The sequence below is a fragment of the Phalangium opilio genome, unplaced genomic scaffold (genome assembly GCF_054372755.1).
Source record: "Phalangium opilio isolate 3A_F unplaced genomic scaffold, DU_Popi_V2 ptg000209l_1, whole genome shotgun sequence".
Taxonomy (NCBI): domain Eukaryota; kingdom Metazoa; phylum Arthropoda; class Arachnida; order Opiliones; family Phalangiidae; genus Phalangium; species Phalangium opilio.
Genome location: NW_028324217.1, coordinates 8,968,751 through 8,990,294, shown reverse-complemented (window position 1 = coordinate 8,990,294; position 21,544 = coordinate 8,968,751). Strand labels below are relative to the sequence as shown.

Below are 21,544 nucleotides of genomic sequence, written 5' to 3'. Positions count from 1 at the left end.
TGGCGTGAAACCCTTATTGTCCACGGGTGACCGGAATTTTAAAGGGAGTATTAAACCTTCCATTTAAATTAAGGCAACACCATAGTTCTCTCTCTCGCTTTAAATATATCGAGCAAACGTAAAACACAATTCTCAATGTTTAACTTTGCTAGTACAAATAAATCCAATGCTTAAACTAACAATTATAATTCCCTTCCTTTTAAAATACACGAACGAAATATATCACCTCACCCCAATTCTTTCCCATTCACTCTCCCTTCAATGACGATCGAAAAATTTTATACTGTCTAAGGCAGTTCTCTTTCACGACGCCCCCAACCACCACCACCAACATGCCAGGTCAAACTAAGACCCACATCGTAGATGTTCATCATACGATGTGGCTAAAAATACGCAAGGGTATTTTTCCATTATGTCCGTCACCTTGTATCTTGAAAACTGAGGAAGGGTTACTTCTACTTGTTCGCGAAGGGGGAAGAAATAGTTTTTTGCTAAAAATACTCCAGTTAGCCTAGGAACAAAGATGAATGCGGTTGCGGTAGAAAACTGTTGAGAGAGCCCTGCTGGTTGGTTGCAACTTCGAGTTCGGGTCGCTTGTTTACTTATTTGTTGTCGTAATGTAACGTTACGGGTCGGGTAGGTAGCTTCTTATCCAACTTCAATCACTTCAAAATTACAAGCACCAGTTTGTAACCAGAGATTAACAAACTTATGGTGAACATATCTTATGAACTTATGCTTGTACTTGGTCGCGAAGGGAGAAGAATTTATTTTATTAAAATACTCTGTTGAGGCTAGGAGTGGTCACACTGGTCAGATAAGAGGACCAGTGGGAAAGTACGGCTTGGGTTTTTTTGATGGAAAAATTTATTATTTTAATACACCCCCCCTCCTCCTCGGTGGTTTCTTGCTTAAAGGAACACGTGACATACTGGCCTGTTGCTCTGTTTTGCACCGAGGTGAGTGCGTGTGAAAGGCAGAAACTACTGCAGGGCTGGCGCCATTGAAGTTATCTCTTTGTCTCCACTCCTTTCCTTTTGTGTCTTTTTTCTCTATTTCTTGGAAAATTTGAGCCCAGGTGTTAAACAGGTCGCTTGTTTACGTATTTTTGAGATGTGTTATTTACTGGACGTATATTTAGAAATAGAATTATCATTCAAGTGTTGTGGTGCTTTTGGGATGCGTCTTTCTAAGGTTAAAGGTAAGCTTTTAAGTTTAAATAAATTAATAGCGCGTTAATGTTAATCAAACCTATTTAATCAATGCACTTTACTAATAATTACGCATGTTTATTTTAATATTGTTAATTTTAATGCATGTTTGGAGTTACTTAAAATATAAGGGACCAAAGACGAAACAACCCCAACCCGAAATTGGCAAGCCTCTATGTAGATAAGGCCAAATATAATTAAATTAGAATTGTTACGTAATATCAGAAGTGGATAATAGAAGAAGGGTGACACTCTCAAATTATATAGCTAAACAAAATAATTATGATTTTTGATAGTGACTAATTACTAATTAGCTTCGTTAACGCATTTATAAAAGTTGAAATGCTTGCGTTTATTAACGAAAACCATAGTTAAAGAGATTTTGTAGATTTCAGAAACTGCTATTTCTAAAGTTGTTTTATATTTAGCTTAAATTTTAGATTTAAAACCGCTCACTTAGAATAATACTTCTCTATAATCCCCTTCTGATGATATTGATCAAATATAGATAGTTTACAAACATGGAGAATTCATACCATTACATAATCTTCATTTGTGTAAACTATATCAGATTCAGTAAGTTTGAATTCTCGTGCCTTTTCTATGTTTTATCATATTTTATGAAACAATGCTACCATCTATTGGTGGAGTTTTTATCAATTTGCCCTAGAATTTTAAACTTAAAAAAACTTTTAAAAACAGATTACTATAATTTTTTATCTTAAGCAGATTTTATTTAACTGCATGATATAAGATAAGCTTAAATTTGATTATCTTATCAACGAAGGAAGGCGAAATAGATGGCACGGCTTGCATTATTTTTCATTGGAAGAACGTAAAATTAAGACCCTTATATTCTTAATTATTTAGTAAATAAGGTCAATTTTTAAATACGTTTTTCGATAGCGCAATATATGAAAAATGTCTATATTTTACATTAAGTTATGAATGTTAACGTAGGTATGTGAAGCACACACTTGGTATTATATATGACACCTCTTCCATACAAGGTTTAGGTAAGAATTTTTATATAGGCTAAATAGGATACAAATGTCGGTTATCGCTTCTCGGCCTTTTGGCTAAGATCAAAGTGTAGTATCTGTGCAGGCGATCGGGACCTCCGGCATTCCGTCGCCTCCGCACAAGTCTGCAGAATCGGAAACTGAGATGGAAGGGTCCACTCCAGAAAAGGCATCGGGCAAAACATTAAGTGCCGACATCACGACGATATCGTACTCAGCGGCAGTGACTAAAGCATTCCAGACTTTTGGTGTATCCCAGAAAAAACGACCGGGCGGAGAGATAAGTAGTCCTTCCAAAAGGACTCCTTCGGACTAAGAAAGACCATGTGGACTAAGAAAGAACACGCGGAATTTAAGAAGTATAGACACTACGGTATTATCTTTATTTATCTTTTAATGACTAGTCATAATACAACTTTTAAAATTGCAACCTTAAATGTAAATGGCTTGAGAGATCCCCTTAAACAAAATCATGTATCGGCCCTAATGTTAGGTCATAATTTAGATATATTATTTATTCAAGAAAGCCATCTACTTAGTACAGATGACTTGAGGCGTTTTAAAAATATATTTTGTATGTATAAATTTTATTTTAGTGAAGGTACCGCGCGCTCGTGTGGTGTAGGTATTTTCATACGTACTAATTTAGCCTCGTACTTTAGAAGTTTTAAAACTGACACAGAGGGGCGGGTTCTAAGTTTAGATCTAATTGTCGATAAATATAGAATGCGGTTTTTAAATGTGTATGCCCCTTGTAAGCCTTATGCAAGAAAGAGTTTTTTTGGGAACATTTATCAATACCTCGAAGGCCCTGTAGACGCGTTTATTATGGGTGGCGATTGGAATTGCGTCCCTGACCCTGCTTTAGATAGAGAGGGTTGCACCAACACATACCACGACATCAGCGTAGCAGAATTGAATAAAATCACCGATAGTCTCCAACTTTCTGATATCTGGCGGCTCCTTAATCCGTCGGTCAAACAGTTTACGTGGGAATCTACTTCTATAAAGAGCAGATTAGACCGTTTCTACTTACCACAGAACCGAGAGATCTCCGTCTCGGCTTCAGAAATCTACGCCATCGGAAATTCAACGACGGTAATCTCCGACCACAAGCTCGTTGTGTCTACGTTGCACTGCTATCCCAATACTCCCCGTGGCCCGGGTGTTTGGCGTCTTAATGACGCTATACTGGACGAGGCGACAATCAAGAAGCTTTTACCAACAATCAAGGATCTTGCCAAGGAAGTTAATTCACTTGAAGCATGGGACCAATTCAAAGAGCACGTCAAAACCATCTTACGGAATGAAGGCAAGGAGAGGGCAAGAGCCAAGAGGAGGGAGGCCAGCTTTCTACGCTGGAGCCTTCAAAAACTGCATAGAGCACAACAAAAGACGATTGATGCCATCTCCTTGGAAGAGGAGCTACGTAATAGTTTACACGACCTCTGCACGACTACATTCAGAGAGAAGATGCAGAGAAAATTTGCTAGTGATCTAACCAACGAAGAGACCTTTACTTCTGGATTTTACTGCCGAGCCAAAAACAGTCAACGAAGACAAGCTATAACAGAAGTCCTCACTCCCTCAGGATTTTCCACCGACCAACAAATCATAGCCTCGGCTTTCAACGATTACTATGCAGCGCTCTACCAACGGGAACCCGTACCAGATCTAGCCAATAGCACCACTTTGCCACAAGTGACGATTACTGACGCAGAAACTCTCGCAGCAGAATTTACATTGGAAGAAGTTACTCAGTCACTAAAGTCGATGAAAAAAAGAAAAGCCCCTGGCCCTGACGGGCTAACATCAGCCTTTTACTCATCGTTTTGGGAAGTCCTTGGCCCGGTGGTAACATCTCTGTTTAACGAAATCCGCGAGTCCGGTTCCACGCCAGCTTCTATGAGGAAAGGGATTGTTACCCTCATTTGCAAAGACGAAACGAAGAAAGCGGAAGTGAATTCATGGAGACCAATAACCCTTTTGGACTTTGACCGTAAACTTTACGCCAAAGTTTTAGAAATGCGGCTCACCAGAGTTACTAATGCGCTCATCGGCAAAAATCAATCTTGTGGTGTCAAGAGCCGCGTTCCGATGAGGAACCTTCTCTTCCTTCGTGATGCAATTACCCAGGCAGTCGAAAAGAAGAATCCCGGCTATTTGCTGTCTCTCGACTTCAATAAGGCCTTCGATAGACTGAGCCATGACTTCCTCTTCAAGTGCCTTCAACTCTTTAATATGGGCGACGGTTTCATTAATCTCATTAAAGGAATTTACCGCGATAACACCAGCTGCATCCTTATAAATGGTAATCTTACAACGGGATTTCAAGTCGGCAAGGGCGTCCGTCAGGGGTGTCCCCTGTCCCCGGTCCTCTTCTGCCTTTCCTTGGAAGTTCTCTTGCAGGCTATTATGAAAAATCAGGACATCCGCCCACTAGCCCCCAAAGGCTTGATAAGCGCACTTGCCATCCCGAAGTACGTTGCCCACGCGGATGATGTTAACGCACTGTTAAAAGACACGGACTCCGTCAAAGCCGCCCTGATTGAAGTCGACAAGTACTGTGCAGCCTCAGGAAGTATAATCAACACGACCAAATCTAAACTGATGCTGATCGGCGAAAACCATGACGTTGCTCCGAGTCCGAACCCACTACTAATTCCAACGAACGGCCCGATAAAGATTCTGGGAATCCTTTTCAATAACCACGGAGTTCACAAGTCTAACGTGGAGCGATTTGCAAGCAATTTTCGGGAGGCTTTCCTGCCTTGGGATGACATTGGTTTGTCCTTCAGGGGAAGGGTCCAGTTGGTCAACCAAGTGGCGGTACCAAGGCTTACGTATCCGATTCCACTAGTTCATTTCCCCGATGATATTCTGAGCACTCTGCAAAAAATGGTCTTCAAATTCATTTGGAGCGACAAACAAGAACTCATCTCGAGAGACACGCTCTACCTTCCCACGCCTAAAGGTGGTCTTGGAGTGCCTAATCTGAAAGCAGTTATCCGATCCTTAGGACTATCCAGAGTCCTCACCTCCATAAGAGATAAAGATCACGCAGTATTTGAAGCAATCGAGTACCACATGTCCACAGCTTTCAAAACCATATTTCACCAGGAATGGAACCTCCAGCGACCTCATCTGTCCACAACACACGCAAACTACACCGATGCTAAGAACACAGCAATCCAAGTTCAGAAATCTATCCTCAAACCTGACGAGTTCCTCAAGGCCTCACTACAGAAACTAAGGCGAGCATTGGATAAGAAGGATCGGCCACGCGTAGTGGCCCTCCTGCCGCGCTTGAACTGGACCCAAATTTTCAACCGTGCCTCTCTTGGCTACCTTGAGGGCTCCCGGAGAGACTTCCAATTCAAGGTTATACATGATGTAGTGCCGACACGCGACACCCTCTTCACCAGAAACATGTCTACTACTAGAAAATGCCCTTTTTGCCCATCAAACGAAACTCTTATACACTTGCTGTACCAATGCCTCAACGCCGTCCTTTGTTGGAACAAAGTCAAATGTTTCTTGAAATGCCGCTTTATCTCTTCGGCGGCAGCCTTGTACCACTCGCCACTTCCGGTTCCACCGGAGCTTAACTATGTCACCAACATAGTTTTTACGGAGACAAAGTTTCAATTATGGAAGGCAAGAAATGCCGCAATTTTCGACAAGAAGATCCTTAACGCTAAAATCATCAGCGACCGTTTCCGGATTAGGATCACTCACCGAGCAAGTGCGGATCTTCTTCGCCAGGATAGACAACGATTCAACAACCTTTGGTGCAACCCCATACTACCCCTAGCACAAGTTCAGGGAAATAACGTGGTTATAACTTTCTAGGACCATAAACCCCCTTCTTTAGATTAAGCTTTCTCTTTTCTACAATGTCGCCTCTAATTCTATTATTAATCATTATTAATTTATGTGTTTAAAAGCAATATTTAGATCATGTTTTACAAATGTAAATCTAGCTTTTTCGACTCTGGGCTCTGCGTGTAATTTAAATTAATGTAAACGCATCCCAATGTAAACTGATTTTCTGACATACTTAATAAACTATTTTAAGTATCTGTTCTTATCAGCTTAATATCTGATACGGGTCCCATTGGGGCCCAAGATATTAAACTTATTTTTGAACGGCGGCGGAGAGTTCGGGGCTTGCTCCACCTCCGCCACGGGTTGGCCCGGTATTGCAGTACCTCCGGGATCGGCCCACTTCCTTAAATAAACCAAAATCAAACACACATATCCTAACCACCATCGATTTGCAGCAATCAAATTTGCCGTTCTTCGCATCTCACAATGAATTTGGATTGCGTCATTGTTACTCGTGGAAGGAATTTGACATTTTTACTTATTTAAATGCAGCAAATGAATAATATTTTTGAACAGGGTTTCTATATAGTTTGACACTATTCGTTTAGTTTTAAATTGTAATTTGAAACTCATCTTAACGGCAACGGCCATATCACGCTGAATACACCGGTTCTCGTCCGATCACCGAAGTTAAGCAGCGTCGAGCGCAGTCAGTACTTGGGAGGGAGACCACCTGGGAACACTGCGTGCCGTTGGCTTTTTTTTTGTTCAATATTTTTAATGTAGAGTAGATAATTTTTTTCTCCTTTACAATCGTTTACGCAAATAGCTCTTAATTTGCAATGAGCTACTTTGGTAGGTCCTTGTATAATACACCTGTACCGGCCTGTGTTATTCAAAGCGTTTTACCTCTTTGGTTTATTGATTCATCACGATTTCAACAATAGGTATCTTAGGCGCTACTAGATGGCGACACTTTCGCCGAAAAATTTACCTATGCCTCTTTGGTTTATTGATTCATCACGATTTCAACAATAGGTATCTTAGGCTCTACTAGATGGCGACACTTTCGCCGAAATGGATATAAATCCAAGACTTTGAAACGTGTAAAGTGCATGGTTTTAACTGGGTATCTGGGAAGAAATTGGACCTTTTTAATTTTCACGGGATCCTAAAAAGGGACGTTGTAATCGTGTTTCTTTGAGAGATCCGACTACGGTTTATGATAATCGATTATTCTAAGATTATTTTCAACGCACTGAATACTTTTTGTTTAATTCCACTACATGTTTGCGATTCCAGTAGTTTATCTTTAAATGCAGCAGATGATTTTTTTTTAAAAAAATGGTTTCCATTTTAAATCAGTATAAAACCTTGGGTCAGATTAGTGTTAGATTCGAATTTTGATCTACTTTCGTCGGCAACGGCCATATCACGCTGAATACACCGGTTCTCGTCCGATCACCGAAGTTAAGCAGCGTCGAGCGCAGTCAGTACTTGGGAGGGAGACCACCTGGGAACACTGCGTGCCGTTGGCTCTTTTTATTTAATATTTTTAAATTCCAGTAGAAAACTTACGGAACCGTAAGGTCGGAATTAATTTAAGCTCATGACTATTTCTCTGTTTAATACATTTCTACCAGTCTGTGTTATTCAAAGTTTAAACAATTTTTTATTGATTTTTTTTATGATAGTAACAGAGAGTATCTTAGCCACTCCTAGATGCCGACACTTTCGCCGATCAAAGTGTAGTATCTGTTCGGGATTTGCATTTTTTAGTTTTTAACGCGACTTCTTCTAGTGTTTTTTAAATTTTTTAGTGACGCTGCCTTTGCACGGTAAAAAGTAACGAGTCGGGACAAGTTATCTCGCGATTCAGTGGTGACGACAGCGGTGATGGCGGGTGCCACTGCTGATCGGAAAAAAACGGGGCGGTTGACGGAGGCGGACTTTAGTTACGCGGAAGTTTTATACGCGATCTACGATGTTTGCGGGCCAAAGACGGTGGATGCGATTCAACCGGCAGGACGAGGCGTGTTCTTGATCACTTTTGTGGACTTGAAAAACGCGACTAAGGCCTTTGAGCTAGGAAGTATTACGGTTCAGGCACTACCGACGCTATATACAAGGCCCATACGGGCTCCCAAAACTAGTAAAAAAACTGGCAGTTTTAATTCGCCACGAATTGCCACTAGAGGCTCTTATATGTCTCACAAAGATGATCACGTGAGCATGTAGCAGCTGTCTGCTTAGGCTCCTGAGAGGCCGATTAAGAAAGGATTTTTTTGGGGTTTTTGATTGTTGTATGTGTTGTTTAATTATTGACAAATGCATATAATCAGAAGTAAGTATTTACTTCTGATATAATGTATATAATTTTACAAGGGAATTATTTGTGAACTTAGAAATGTGTTTTCGTAGATTTAAAGTTATGGTCAGTCAAATAAATTTCAAATTAGTAGGACAAGTGAAAGTGCTATCCAAGGCTTAGGGTTCAATTTCAAATGTTTATACTTTTAAATAGTCGACTATTAGCATTATTACCTAAATAATTAGTCATTAAACCCTATCTTTATGGTTTCATTTTCTAGTCAATATGTCGTTTTGTATTGTTCCACAATGTGGGCTCAGGGATAAACAGAAAAATTTGTTAGACCTCTTCTGTAAAACCAGGGAGCACAAATCCAAAGGACTCATGGAGAGTTAAAGATAGAAGGGGGAAGGTACTTTATAACGGCCGGGTACCATCATACCATGGCTCTCACGCGCACTACCTCAAATTAGAAAAGTTAGCAAAATTTAGAAGACGTTATAATTGTTTTGTGGATTTAGCTACAAAATAGTTAAATTTTTAGGTCTTAAGTTACTTTAAAACTAAACGTGATATTAGCTAAACCTCGATTAAGTGATAACCAAACAAACAAAATGGGATTATTTTCTTTTAAAATAAACTGAGTCATTTAAACAATGTGATAATCATTCAAAAATCCTTCATAATTAAAATGAATATTTCTAAAAAATTCCTTGGAAAATACCTTTGGTTGACTAAATAACTTTATTAAATAAAAACCAAACCCTAACAACTTTTCTTTAGAAACGACCCCCTTTTTAAAGAGACGAGGAAGCGCCATCTAACAACCACACAAGTCAAATATATATGGGTGAGGGACCCCCCTTCGAAGTGCGCGTGTATGGGCCTTGTATATAGCGTCGGTAGTGGTTCAGGGCAAGGTATGCCCTTTGACTAGTCTTGATGACAGCGGACGATGGATCACCATCAAGAACTTACCACGGTGGTTGCAATGGGACTCGGTATGTTCTTCACTTGCCGAGTATGGAAAAGTTGTAAGCCATCGTTTTGAGGAATACGAGGACTTTCCGGGAGTAAAAACGGGTACACGTCTAATAAAAATCCAGATGGTAAAATCCATACCAAATGTACTGGTGTTCTCTAAAGTACATCGTGCCTTAGTATTTTATAATGGCGTTGAAAAACGCTGCTTTAAGTGTCATGAACTAGGACATGCAAAGAAAGATTGCCCGCAGAACCCAGCTAGGCCGGCTAATAATCCGGAACAAGTCATCGACAGTAATCAGTTCCCACCACTGGACGCAGTTTCTGGTGAGGAAAAGCAGGTGGAAGTTGGGCCGGTGTCCACTGCTTTGGAGGCCGACATCCAGCCAAATGAATCCAGCACGGATTCAGTTAAAGAGGACGAAAGTTTCAAGGACGGAACACTCGTCATCGACGAAAAATCAGTATCTCCAGTAGCCTCAAAGTCAAGTATCAGTGATGAGTCATTTGAAAGCACCACAGATAGTAATGGAACCTCCTCAACGCCAAAAAAGAGGAACTTCGCGACCACGGCCAAGAACAACATACCGACTACCGGTAGTCCACGCAAAAGACAAGCAACCCAGCAAGAATCTACACGCCAGCCGAAAGTTAAAAGAACGTAATTTTATTCTTAAACAACATTTTCATGACTATTTTAAAGATAGGTACTTTAAATGTAAACGGACTTAAAGATAAACGTAAGCAAGAACATTTAATATCTTTGTTTTTGGGTGAACAATTAGACATTCTAATGCTACAAGAAACTCATTTAAGACAATCGGACAATTGGAATTTAATAAGGAATAAGTTTTTAAATTGTACCATTTTTTATAGTAGCGCGCCCTCGCCTTTTTCCTGTGGTGTAGCTATTATTGTAAAAAATAAGCTTAAAGATTGTGTTAGAAATATTCGAACTGATAATGAGGGTAGAGTTTTGAGTCTAAATTTTAAAGTTGGTAGTCGTAGTATAAGATTAATAACAATTTACGCCCGGTGCAAACCTAGAGCGAGAAGACTGTTCTTTAATAGCCTTTTCGAGTTTTTTGATGGAAAGTATGACGAGGTTATATTAGGAGGGGATTTTAGTTGTGTAGAAAACCCTGTATTAGATCGAATCGGTGCGGGGATAGCTAACGACCTCAGTGTGAAAGAACTTAGCCTTATAACAAGTGATTATTTATTATTAGATATATTTAGGCTGTTACATCCGTCCAAAATCCAATTTACTTGGCGTTCCACATCATACCAAGCTAGATTAGATAGAATCTATGTATCCGATTCTAAGGCACTGACATTTAATAAAGTAGAAATAATCAAAGTAGGCAGTAATAGTGTAACTATATCAGACCACGATTTAGTCGCCATTAGCCTAGGGGTAACGGAGTCACAAACAAGGGGCGGAGGAATCTGGCGCATGAACAAGCAGTTACTGAAAGAGGTACAAATAATGGAGGAGTTAAAACCCCTGTTACAGAACATTATTAGTAAGGTGCAAACACCGGAAGACTGGGATCAAGCAAAGCTAGAGATAAAAACAATTCTACAAAACCGCAGCAAGGTATGGGCCGCAGAAAAGAGGCAACGCATGGCCTTTTTGAGGTGGGCAATTCAGAAAGTCAGTCGCGCAGCGGAACAGACATTAGAGGTAGTCGCGGCCAAGGATGAACTGCAGACGCAACTACAAGAAGAGTACCGCCGACAGTACCAGGACCGCCTTGAGTCAAGTCAGGCTAGATCACTTGCAAGCGAGACGACCTTCTCGGCGGAGTTCTATCGCAAGTATAGACGACCAAAAACCCGGGTGGAAATCCGTTCAGTCCTAGGACCTCAAGGTCTGACTTCGGAGGAAAAGGATATAGAAATGGCTTTTGTCAACTTCTATAAGCAACTATACACAGCGGGGACGACATCAGGTACGTTTCTGGAGAATCTAAAAGAATCGTTACCAAGAATATCAGATGATGAGACGGAAGGTCTGGCGGAACCCATTACGGAAGCAGAAATGGATACGGCTCTACGCCACATGAACAGTGGGAAAGCACCTGGGAAAGACGGACTGCCCTTCGAATTCTACAAATTTCTTTGGAACAGCCTACGACCAAGACTTACAAGAATCTTTAATTCCATATTAACGACACAACAACTGCCCGATTCCTTCCAAGGCGGCGTAGTTACCTTATTGTGTAAAGACGAGACGAACAAGGAAGACCCTGCAAACTGGAGACCAATTACTCTCCTCAACTTTGATAGGAAGCTTTTAGCCAAAATCATTGAACTACGTATGTCACGAATAACCAAGCAACTAATCGGACCAACACAATCCTGTGGGGTACGAGGTCGCCAACCTCTATACAATTTGGTCATGTTAAGGGACATCATCACGAAATATAATGAGAGAGAGCAAGCCGGATACCTTTTGGCCACGGACTTTGAAAAGGCATTTGATCGATTGGACCACGATTACATCTGGACAGTCTTGGACGGTTTTGGATTGAGCAGAACCTTTAGTTCCTGGTTCCAGACTCTATATACCGACAACACAAGTCAGTTACTGATCAACGGAAAACTGAGCACACCATTCCCTATAAGAAGAGGGATCCTAAAAAGGGACGTTGTAATCGCGTTTCTTTGAGAGATCCGACTACGGTTTATGATAATCGATTATTCTAAGATTATTTTCAACGCACTGAATACTTTTTGTTTAATTCCACTACATGTTTGCGATTCCAGTAGTTTATCTTTAAATGCAGCAGATGATTTTTTTTTAAAAAAATGGTTTCCATATTAAATCAGTATAAAACCTTGTGTCAGATTAGTGTTAGATTCGAATTTTGATCTTCTTTCGTCGGCAACGGCCATATCACGCTGAATACACCGGTTCTCGTCCGATCACCGAAGTTAAGCAGCGTCGAGCGCAGTCAGTACTTGGGAGGGAGACCACCTGGGAACACTGCGTGCCGTTGGTGCATTTTATTTGATATTTTTAAATTCCTGTTATCTGTGCGAAGAAATATTTAGTCAGGGACGTTTTTAAGTACGGACTTTTTACTCGCCAAACAAAGACTCCGCTTAATTAACATCTATGCTCCAAATGCGCCCACCGAAAGAGGCAACTTCTTTCGCTCCTGGGATTACCAGATTGATGGTCCTCTCGACGGTTTAATCATTGCCGGGGACTTTAACACCGACCTCGATAACGAACTCGACCGGAATGTCCCCAAGTTGGGCAACGACCAGAGCATTGATATCCTTGCCACCTTCGTCAATGACCTGAATTTAGTGGACGCTTGGCGCCTGATCTACCCTCAGCGCCGGGCCTACTTTTGGGAGGGCCGAGGGATTGCCTCTCGTCTCGACCGTTTTTACCTACCGAAGCGTCTCTTATACTACCGGGGGGTAGTGAAGCAATGCTTTATTTGCCAGGCCACCGACCATCAGGTGGGCGGCTGTCCGAAGAAGCGGAAAGGGTCCGGTAAAAAGGAAGAGAAAGTCGAGGTGGCCCCTGTCACCCTTGAGGATTTCCCGCCACTGTCCAACGGGAAGATAGTGGAGGAACCTAGTCCAATAAAGGCTATCACAGCCGAGAAGGAAGACGAAGGCCTGTTGTTGAATGAAAACAGTATGGATGTCTCTCAAGACGAAACACTGCTTCCTCCAATGAGCCAACGTACGTCGTCGCCGATTAAACAATCACAGACAGTTAAACTTTTGGACAAAGTGGTCATCTCCGATGCCGCGGGTTCGGCTCCGGAAGATGTTGTCTCCAAGCAAGACAAGGACTTGTTCGTTAAACCGGCAAGTGTACAACAGAGGGAATCATCCCAGAATAAGAAGGACATGTCGTTTACTTCACCAAGGGGTAAAAGGACTAAACCATCCTTGAACCTTTCGAGTTCGGGTAAGAAGGGTAAAACGAATTAATTTGAACGAACTTTTATATTTTTTAAATAAGATACCTTCAGTTAATAATTTCAAAATAAGTACACTATTTTTTGGTTTTGAATATGACACCACCTTTTTAAACCTTTATGTCAGGAAATTTAAAAATTTTAACTCTTAATGGGCAGGGACTTCGGGATCCTGCTAAGTTAGTTAACATAATCGCAGGGGTTACGCCTCTGAGGCCGGACATCATTCTACTTCAAGAAACGTACCTTCATACCGCCATGGATATAAAGCGCGTTAAGAGTGTCTTCGCAACCACTAACTGCTTTTACAGCCCAGGAGGTAACCACAGCCGTGGAGTGTGCACTATTTTCACGAACACATTCCAAGGCAAAGTACTGTCTTTCCGTACGGACAGTCAGGGACGTTTTTTAAGTACGGACTTTTTACTCGCCGGCCAAAGACTTCGCTTATTTAATATCTACGCTCCAAATGCGCCCGCCGAAAGAGGCAACTTCTTTCGCTCCTGGGATTACCAGATTGATGGTCCTCTCGACGGTTTAATCATTGCTGGGGACTTTAACACAGTCCTCGATAACGAACTCGACCGGAATGTCCCCAAGGTGGGCAACGACCAGAGTACTGATATCCTTGCCACCTTCGTCAATGACCTACATTTAGTGGACGCTTGGCGCCTGATCCACCCTCAGCGCCGGGCCTACACTTGGGAGGGCCGAGGGATTGCCTCTCGTCTCGACCGCTTTTACGTACCGAAGCGTATGGTAACGGACTCAACGACATGCCGAATCGACAAACTGGGGAGCCTGAACTCTTATGTTTCGGACCACTCAGCGGTAACTCTAAGCCTGACACTAGGGTCAAGTGTTAGACAAGGACCTGGAGTGTGGCGTCTTAACGATGCACTTGTTGATGTGAAACGGGACGCAACTCTACAACACGAAATTGAATCCTTGGTTTCGGAGGTTCAATGTGTCGCTCACTGGGACGTATTCAAGGAGAAAGCCCGGCATCTCTTTGGCGAGAAAGGCAAGTTACGTACAGCAGGGTACCGCAAAGAGACCTCGTTCCTGCGCTGGCTCCTGCAGAAAGTCAACCGGACTCAAAATAAAGATATCCACTCAATTACTCTGATCGATGAACTGAAAGACAGGCTCCATAATGAATACCGCCGCCAATATCTAGAAAAAACCCAGGGCAAGTATGCGGAGACTCTCTCCGGTGAAGAAGCCTTTTCTTCCGCCTTTTACCGGCGCTTCCGGTCCGCTCGCATTAAGACCCCGATTCTTGAAGTCAAAGTCAACGGACAGCCGTCCTGCGACCCAGATGTAGTCAAGAAAACGTTCGCCGAGTTTTACGCCACGTTGTATGGGGGTTCGTCCGTACGATCGTCAGCGTTCCCAAATGTCACATTGCCTCAAGTCCCTCAGGAGCACCAAAAAGATTTGGAAGGTCCTGTCACGTTGCAAGAACTCACAACCGCGTTAAACTCATTCGACAATGGTACGGCACCGGGACCGGATGGCCTCTCGGTACTATTCTATAAAACCTTCTGGAATGTCATTGGGCCCATACTTACCCTGGTCGCCAACGACTCACTCGAAGACGGGATTCTGCCTCCCTCGATGCGGAAAGGGAACGTAATTCTACTGTGTAAAGACGAAGCCAAAAAAGACGACGTAGAGGGCTGGCGCCCTATTACTCTAATTGATATAGACCGACGAATCCTTGCGAAGGTCCTCGTGCTCAGAATGTCGTCTGTCACGTCCACTTTGCTAGGTCAGAACCAAAGTTGCGGTGTTCCAGGAAGGCTGCCCACCAACAATCTCGTATTTTTACGCGATGTGTTGACGTATGCCTTTGAGAGAAACGTTCCGGGGTATCTCCTATCGATAGACTTCAACAAGGCCTTCGACCGGTTACATCACGACTTTATCTACGAATCCCTGCAACGATTCGGCTTTGGACCAAAGTTTTTGTCCTACGTCCGATGTCTATACAACGAGACGAGCAGTCAACTAATTATCAATGGCCACCTTACAGAAAGCTTTCCAGTGAAGAATGGGGTTCGGCAAGGATGCCCCTTGTCCCCGATTCTATTTTGCCTTTGCCTCGAGGTTTTGCTCGTTACCGTGGCGCAGAGTGAAGCAATTCGCTGCGTACGTTTTCCCGGAACTCTAAGGCAAGACACGAAGTACATCGCTCACGCCGACGATGCCAATTTTTTGCCACAGGATATTTCTTCTATTAACGAGATCCTTAAGGAAGTACAGCACTTCTGTTCAACCTCTGGAAGCAAATTAAACGAACAAAAATCTAAAATTATGCCAATCGGTCGTGGTCATTACGAAGAGTACCACCAGCTTGCTCTTCCTTCGACGGACGGACCTCTGAAGATAATGGGAATCCTTTTCAGTCGGCAAGGTATCGCGCCGACCAATGTTGACATTTTTAAGGACAAATTCGTCTCTACCTTTCACCAATGGAAAGACCGAGACATCTCTATGTTGGGCCGCGCGCAACTACTGAAACAAGTTGCATTGCCGAAACTTCTTTACCCAGTTCCTCTGGTAACTTTTCCGCCGGATATTCAGGATATAATTACCAAGCATATTTTTCAGTTTATCTGGAACGGAAAGCACGAAGCTATTGCAAGATCCACTCTGCAATTACCGCCTGACGAGGGGGGCCTCGGAGCTCCTTCCCTGCCGGTCGAGATTCAAGCCCTGAGCTTCTCGAGGATTATGGGCTGTCTCAATTCCACTGGACACCCGGTTCACCAAACAGTCAAATTTTACCTCTCCACCAGTTTAAAAACAGTCTTTGGACTCGCGTTCAATATTAACTTTCCCCATTCAGGGTCTACACATCAGCTGTATGAACCCATCAAGGCCACCGCACTGACCATTAAAAACTGCCTACAGCAGGACGAAGAACTACTAAAGCTCACCAACAAGACTTTAAAAGACAAAATCCGCCAAGCCGATCCAAAATCAAAGAACGCACGCCCAAGGGTTTGTGCCCTGCAACCACAAGTGAATTGGGTCACAGCTTTCCGCCGCATCTCAAGCAAGGCCATAGAAGGTTCCCGACGCGACTTTGCTTTCAAAGCCGTCCATAATGCCGTCCCAGTGAGGGAAGTCCTGTACGGACGTCAGATGGCCACCACGGACAAATGCCCGTCATGCAACAAAAAGGAAACGCTCCAGCATCTTCTTTACGAGTGTGATGTCCCAACTTTGCTACGCAATCATTTCCGGTCTTTCTTTGGATTTCGGTTCGTCGGTTGGAGGACAATGGAGCACTATACTCCCCTCCCAGTCAACCAGGGCCTAATTTATGCAACTTTGGTCATCCTCTCCGAATTAAACTTCCAAGTCTGGAAGACTAGAAATAAAAGGCTCTTCGAACGGAAGCAAGACACGGCGAAGGTGGCATTGGAAAAATGGCGCTCAAACCTTCTACGTCGAGCGCAAGCTGATTTTCTACGGTTCTCCACGGATCTGTTCGACCTCAGATGGCGTAACCCCCAAAAACCAATTGTTGAAATTGTAAATGACAAGATTGTTAAGCTTTTATTTTAAGAGATTCGATTGTTTATATTTGATTAAGAGTTTAAGTTTTTAAGTAAGCGGTCCTAGAACGATGTACAGTTTTAACGTTACGAAGGTTTTAAATTTTTTTTTTTGATTGACTCAGGGCTCTTCGCCATTTAACTTAATTTTAAATTTAAGGCGAATCCCGGTTGTACATTTTTTTGTGAAAACTTTAATAAACAATTTTAAAGTATCTGTTCTTATCAGCTTAATATCTGATACGGGTCCCATTGGGGCCCAAGATATTAAACTTATTTTTGAACGGCGGCGGAGAGTTCGGGGCTTGCTCCACCTCCGCCACGGGTTGGCCCGGTATTGCAGTACCTCCGGGATCGGCCCACTTCCTTAAATAAACCAAAATCAAACACACATATCCTAACCACCATCGATTTGCAGCAATCAAATTTGCCGTTCTTCGCATCTCACAATGAATTTGGATTGCGTCATTGTTACTCGTGGAAGGAATTTGACATTTTTACTTATTTAAATGCAGCAAATGAATAATATTTTTGAACAGGGTTTCTATATAGTTTGACACTATTCGTTTAGTTTTAAATTGTAATTTGAAACTCATCTTAACGGCAACGGCCATATCACGCTGAATACACCGGTTCTCGTCCGATCACCGAAGTTAAGCAGCGTCGAGCGCAGTCAGTACTTGGGAGGGAGACCACCTGGGAACACTGCGTGCCGTTGGCTTTTTTTTTGTTCAATATTTTTAATGTAGAGTAGATAATTTTTTTCTCCTTTACAATCGTTTACGCAAATAGCTCTTAATTTGCAATGAGCTACTTTGGTAGGTCCTTGTATAATACACCTGTACCGGCCTGTGTTATTCAAAGCGTTTTACCTCTTTGGTTTATTGATTCATCACGATTTCAACAATAGGTATCTTAGGCGCTACTAGATGGCGACACTTTCGCCGAAAAATTTACCTATGCCTCTTTGGTTTATTGATTCATCACGATTTCAACAATAGGTATCTTAGGCTCTACTAGATGGCGACACTTTCGCCGAAATGGATATAAATCCAAGACTTTGAAACGTGTAAAGTGCATGGTTTTAACTGGGTATCTGGGAAGAAATTGGACCTTTTTAATTTTCACGGGATCCTAAAAAGGGACGTTGTAATCGTGTTTCTTTGAGAGATCCGACTACGGTTTATGATAATCGATTATTCTAAGATTATTTTCAACGCACTGAATACTTTTTGTTTAATTCCACTACATGTTTGCGATTCCAGTAGTTTATCTTTAAATGCAGCAGATGATTTTTTTTTAAAAAAATGGTTTCCATTTTAAATCAGTATAAAACCTTGGGTCAGATTAGTGTTAGATTCGAATTTTGATCTACTTTCGTCGGCAACGGCCATATCACGCTGAATACACCGGTTCTCGTCCGATCACCGAAGTTAAGCAGCGTCGAGCGCAGTCAGTACTTGGGAGGGAGACCACCTGGGAACACTGCGTGCCGTTGGCTCTTTTTATTTAATATTTTTAAATTCCAGTAGAAAACTTACGGAACCGTAAGGTCGGAATTAATTTAAGCTCATGACTATTTCTCTGTTTAATACATTTCTACCAGTCTGTGTTATTCAAAGTTTAAACAATTTTTTATTGATTTTTTTTATGATAGTAACAGAGAGTATCTTAGCCACTCCTAGATGCCGACACTTTCGCCGATCAAAGTGTAGTATCTGTTCGGGATTTGCATTTTTTAGTTTTTAACGCGACTTCTTCTAGTGTTTTTTAAATTTTTTAGTGACGCTGCCTTTGCACGGTAAAAAGTAACGAGTCGGGACAAGTTATCTCGCGATTCAGTGGTGACGACAGCGGTGATGGCGGGTGCCACTGCTGATCGGAAAAAAACGGGGCGGTTGACGGAGGCGGACTTTAGTTACGCGGAAGTTTTATACGCGATCTACGATGTTTGCGGGCCAAAGACGGTGGATGCGATTCAACCGGCAGGACGAGGCGTGTTCTTGATCACTTTTGTGGACTTGAAAAACGCGACTAAGGCCTTTGAGCTAGGAAGTATTACGGTTCAGGGCAAGGTATGCCCTTTGACTAGTCTTGATGACAGCGGACGATGGATCACCATCAAGAACTTACCACGGTGGTTGCAATGGGACTCGGTATGTTCTTCACTTGCCGAGTATGGAAAAGTTGTAAGCCATCGTTTTGAGGAATACGAGGACTTACCGGGAGTAAAAACGGGTACACGTCTAATAAAAATCCAGATGGTAAAATCCATACCAAATGTACTGGTGTTCTCTAAAGTACATCGTGCCTTAGTATTTTATAATGGCGTTGAAAAACGCTGCTTTAAGTGTCATGAACTAGGACATGCAAAGAAAGATTGCCCGCAGAACCCAGCTAGGCCGGCTAATAATCCGGAACAAGTCATCGACAGTAATCAGTTCCCACCACTGGACGCAGTTTCTGGTGAGGAAAAGCAGGTGGAAGTTGGGCCGGTGTCCACTGCTTTGGAGGCCGACATCCAGCCAAATGAATCCAGCACGGATTCAGTTAAAGAGGACGAAAGTTTCAAGGACGGAACACTCGTCATCGACGAAAAATCAGTATCTCCAGTAGCCTCAAAGTCAAGTATCAGTGATGAGTCATTTGAAAGCACCACAGATAGTAATGGAACCTCCTCAACGCCAAAAAAGAGGAACTTCGCGACCACGGCCAAGAACAACATACCGACTACCGGTAGTCCACGCAAAAGACAAGCAACCCAGCAAGAATCTACACGCCAGCCGAAAGTTAAAAGAACGTAATTTTATTCTTAAACAACATTTTCATGACTATTTTAAAGATAGGTACTTTAAATGTAAACGGACTTAAAGATAAACGTAAGCAAGAACATTTAATATCTTTGTTTTTGGGTGAACAATTAGACATTCTAATGCTACAAGAAACTCATTTAAGACAATCGGACAATTGGAATTTAATAAGGAATAAGTTTTTAAATTGTACCATTTTTTATAGTAGCGCGCCCTCGCCTTTTTCCTGTGGTGTAGCTATTATTGTAAAAAATAAGCTTAAAGATTGTGTTAGAAATATTCGAACTGATAATGAGGGTAGAGTTTTGAGTCTAAATTTTAAAGTTGGTAGTCGTAGTATAAGATTAATAACAATTTACGCCCGGTGCAAACCTAGAGCGAGAAGACTGTTCTTTAATAGCCTTTTCGAGTTTTTTGATGGAAAGTATGACGAGGTTATATTAGGAGGGGATTTTAGTTGTGTAGAAAACCCTGTATTAGATCGAATCGGTGCGGGGATAGCTAACGACCTCAGTGTGAAAGAACTTAGCCTTATAACAAGTGATTATTTATTATTAGATATATTTAGGCTGTTACATCCGTCCAAAATCCAATTTACTTGGCGTTCCACATCATACCAAGCTAGATTAGATAGAATCTATGTATCCGATTCTAAGGCACTGACATTTAATAAAGTAGAAATAATCAAAGTAGGCAGTAATAGTGTAACTATATCAGACCACGATTTAGTCGCCATTAGCCTAGGGGTAACGGAGTCACAAACAAGGGGCGGAGGAATCTGGCGCATGAACAAGCAGTTACTGAAAGAGGTACAAATAATGGAGGAGTTAAAACCCCTGTTACAGAACATTATTAGTAAGGTGCAAACACCGGAAGACTGGGATCAAGCAAAGCTAGAGATAAAAACAATTCTACAAAACCGCAGCAAGGTATGGGCCGCAGAAAAGAGGCAACGCATGGCCTTTTTGAGGTGGGCAATTCAGAAAGTCAGTCGCGCAGCGGAACAGACATTAGAGGTAGTCGCGGCCAAGGATGAACTGCAGACGCAACTACAAGAAGAGTACCGCCGACAGTACCAGGACCGCCTTGAGTCAAGTCAGGCTAGATCACTTGCAAGCGAGACGACCTTCTCGGCGGAGTTCTATCGCAAGTATAGACGACCAAAAACCCGGGTGGAAATCCGTTCAGTCCTAGGACCTCAAGGTCTGACTTCGGAGGAAAAGGATATAGAAATGACTTTTGTCAACTTCTATAAGCAACTATACACAGCGGGGACGACATCAGGTACGTTTCTGGAGAATCTAAAAGAATCGTTACCAAGAATATCAGATGATGAGACGGAAGGTCTGGCGGAACCCATTACGGAAGCAGAAATGGATACGGCTCTACGCCACATGAACAGTGGGAAAGCACCTGGGAAAGACGGACTGCCCTTCGAATTCTACAAATTTCTTTGGAACAGCCTACGACCAAGACTTACAAGAATCTTTAATTCCATATTAACGACACAACAACTGCCCGATTCCTTCCAAGGCGGCGTAGTTACCTTATTGTGTAAAGACGAGACGAACAAGGAAGACCCTGCAAACTGGAGACCAATTACTCTCCTCAACTTTGATAGGAAGCTTTTAGCCAAAATCATTGAACTACGTATGTCACGAATAACCAAGCAACTAATCGGACCAACACAATCCTGTGGGGTACGAGGTCGCCAACCTCTATACAATTTGGTCATGTTAAGGGACATCATCACGAAATATAATGAGAGAGAGCAAGCCGGATACCTTTTGGCCACGGACTTTGAAAAGGCATTTGATCGATTGGACCACGATTACATCTGGACAGTCTTGGACGGTTTT

At 42.3% G+C, this 21,544-nt stretch overlaps 7 non-coding genes and 1 pseudogene across 7 annotated transcripts; all 8 read left to right on the top strand.

Annotated features, from left to right (window-relative positions):
* The first annotated feature begins 2,270 nt into the window (after positions 1-2,270).
* Positions 2,271-2,334, top strand: LOC149618980 (U2 spliceosomal RNA; annotated as a pseudogene).
* A 3,941-nt stretch (positions 2,335-6,275) lies between these two features.
* LOC149618979 (U2 spliceosomal RNA) lies at positions 6,276-6,466 on the top strand. The gene has a single exon (XR_016375645.1). It is a non-coding gene; the product is annotated as a U2 spliceosomal RNA (small nuclear RNA).
* A 234-nt stretch (positions 6,467-6,700) lies between these two features.
* LOC149618978 (5S ribosomal RNA) lies at positions 6,701-6,819 on the top strand. Its single transcript, XR_016375678.1, has one exon. It is a non-coding gene; the product is annotated as a 5S ribosomal RNA (ribosomal RNA).
* A 661-nt stretch (positions 6,820-7,480) lies between these two features.
* LOC149618977 (5S ribosomal RNA) lies at positions 7,481-7,599 on the top strand. The gene has a single exon (XR_016375677.1). It is a non-coding gene; the product is annotated as a 5S ribosomal RNA (ribosomal RNA).
* Positions 7,600-12,245: 4,646 nt separating this feature from the next.
* Positions 12,246-12,364, top strand: LOC149618976 (5S ribosomal RNA). The gene has a single exon (XR_016375687.1). It is a non-coding gene; the product is annotated as a 5S ribosomal RNA (ribosomal RNA).
* A 4,688-nt stretch (positions 12,365-17,052) lies between these two features.
* On the top strand, positions 17,053-17,243 carry LOC149618975 (U2 spliceosomal RNA). The gene has a single exon (XR_016375644.1). It is a non-coding gene; the product is annotated as a U2 spliceosomal RNA (small nuclear RNA).
* Positions 17,244-17,477: 234 nt separating this feature from the next.
* Positions 17,478-17,596, top strand: LOC149618974 (5S ribosomal RNA). The gene has a single exon (XR_016375676.1). It is a non-coding gene; the product is annotated as a 5S ribosomal RNA (ribosomal RNA).
* A 661-nt stretch (positions 17,597-18,257) lies between these two features.
* LOC149618973 (5S ribosomal RNA) lies at positions 18,258-18,376 on the top strand. Its single transcript, XR_016375674.1, has one exon. It is a non-coding gene; the product is annotated as a 5S ribosomal RNA (ribosomal RNA).
* Positions 18,377-21,544: the final 3,168 nt, after the last annotated feature.